This window comes from Penaeus chinensis, chromosome 32 (assembly GCF_019202785.1).
Source record: "Penaeus chinensis breed Huanghai No. 1 chromosome 32, ASM1920278v2, whole genome shotgun sequence".
Classification (NCBI taxonomy): domain Eukaryota; kingdom Metazoa; phylum Arthropoda; class Malacostraca; order Decapoda; family Penaeidae; genus Penaeus; species Penaeus chinensis.
In genome coordinates, this window is record NC_061850.1 from 25,833,969 (window position 1) to 25,836,468 (window position 2,500).

Here is a 2,500-nt window from a genome sequence, read left to right on the forward strand (position 1 = left end):
TATTATCATCACTATCATCACCTCATGATCATCACCATCAACACCAACACCCTCATCATCATTATCAGCTGCACCATCATTCTTATCCTTATTATTATCATTCCTTTCATTATCATTATCCATTTCATTATCATTATCTTCACTATTATGTTCTGTCCTCAATCATGCGCCTTCCCTGCCTCGCCCTCCATTGTTTATGCAACTTATACCTTATGTTGCAATTGAAGCACGTCATTGTTGCAACTATCATGTTTCTTAATATCTTGGGGCAGCATAGGGGTACTTTCCAAAATAGCGAAAATACACAATTAATAAAATCACATTACATGATCCCTGTTGGTGTAGCTGGAGAGGGGGGGGGGTCAGGGGGGTCATATGATATGGGAGGGGGGGGGTAGAGGTCATATGCCCCTTGCCCTCTTATGATTTATACTTCAACTTGATATTTGATACTAAAAGGTTAACTCGGTAGTATATACAAGTCACTGAAAAAAAAACAAAAAAAAAAAACACAGATACACACTTAACCCAACCACCAAGAATTTACGTTCTGTCCCCCCAAAGTTGTTTTTGTTGTTGTTGTTGTTGTTGTGATTTTTGTTACATACAGAGGGTTCCGCATGTGCTCAGCCGGCAAGGAGTCTCTCTCTAGGCTCTGGTGACCGATCCTGATTTCCCCATTCCTTTATTTATTTTATTTTTTTTTAAGCTCCATGAGTTTTGTCTTTGTTGTTGTTGTTGTTGTTTTCACCACAGTTATTCTTCCTCCTCCTTGTTCCTAAAACCATGGCTACACCCCTGATTTAAACCATATTTTACGCTCGTCATTTCAGTCTATATTTTCTTCTGTACTCGAGAACCTAATATTTAGCTAATCGGAGATCGCGTTTCACTCACAATCAGTTGCGTGGTGGCTCCAAATTGGCTGGGGGGGCACTGATCGTTTTTGGCGCCCCACCAAGAGAACTATGCCTTAGGTTAATCTCTAGGGACGCAGCTATGACGAGTTGTCATCTTGTTTACATTTTGTTTTGGAAGGCTTTTGGCGACCCTTGGTTAAAAGTGTCGGGGCGCCTTCGGCGCCCCTTGGCTCCTGGTCGCTGGGGGGCCCGTGCCTCCCCGGCCCCCTCGGCCACCACGCCACTGCTCACAATCAATTCAATATTACCGTTTCTTTTATCATTTACAGATGAAAAATATTTAAATAATGCTAGCATGTAGAATATATGACTTTCTCTTTCTATACTAAAATATTCATGAACCGAACGATTGTAATAGTCACCCATAACACATACATGCTTTCTTTTGTAATCTTAATGAAAGAAAATTTAAGATAGGGGTAACAATAGTAGTAATAGGTGGTGCGTCGCTCTCGGTAACAAATACCACCATAGCTATTATCATCATTAATTCATTATACATTACATTTTAACTGTTATTGCTAATACTACTACTGTTATTGTCTTGTAAATGTTCTTATTCTTATTAATCTTATTATTATCCTTATTATCGATGTTATCAATATCATTATTACTATTTTCATTATCATGTACTGACAACATATTAATTTGTTTCCATTATCATCATTTTTCCTACTATCATTATTTCTAACAGTATCATTATTATTATTGATATTTTATTACCATTACCATTATTATAATTTTATATTATAATAATCATCATTAAAATTAAAATCCAGTCATATTTTTATCAATTACTACTTCTTCCACTCATTACCATTTTTATTGTAATCATCCTTACTTTTTTTTACAGTTATCACATAAAAATGTATATGTGAATCTAGAATTGAGAATGATTCTGTTAAGCCAGTAATTTTTTTCTGATTTACTTTACCTCCCTGGCTTAAAAATCATTACCTCATTCTGCAAATAACATAGTTTGGTTAATAAAAAACAAATACTATATTTTTCCTTTATAATAATTTCTATAAAGTACTATATAAACTTAAAAATATAAGACATTGCCAAAAATTCTGCAATGAAATTTCAGTGGTGTAAAAGTGAAAAAGCTTAAATACTCAAGAGATAAAAGGTTTCTTAACACATACTAACTCTAACAGTTTGTTATACAAATACTGCTAGTAATAATACATTGTTGAAGAAAATACTGTTTGGCTGTACTGTAATGTTAATCAACTACTATATACTAATGGGGATACTAATTTTGATGAGACAAATATACAGTGTGGAAAATACCATTTTGATCAAATAAGTCAAATTAATTTTTACTGACAGGTTTTGAAGACTTTGTTTATAATGCTCCAGTAACAAAGGCCTATTTGTTATGTTTTGCATTCTCCTTTCAAGTGTGCTGTGCTCAACAGAGCTTTTTACACATGCATCCAGTCTAACATTCACTTACAACTTCGAATTTCAGCTAGTATAATTTTTCACAAAAGCATCAATTTCATTTTGTAAACCATCATGCAACTCTGACCTATTCCATTATAACATTTAAAGTCATTCGAACACATGAAGAA

General features: G+C 34.2%; 1 protein-coding gene across 1 annotated transcript in view; it reads right to left on the reverse strand.

Annotated features, from left to right (window-relative positions):
• Positions 1-1,920: 1,920 nt before the first annotated feature.
• LOC125042569 (cyclin-dependent kinases regulatory subunit-like) overlaps positions 1,921-2,500 on the reverse strand; it is a 6,073-nt gene continuing 5,493 nt past the window's right edge. The window contains exon 3 of the mRNA XM_047638282.1: positions 1,921-2,500. This exon is cut by the window's right edge and continues 1,134 nt beyond it. The gene's annotated coding sequence lies outside the window, so the exon portion shown is untranslated.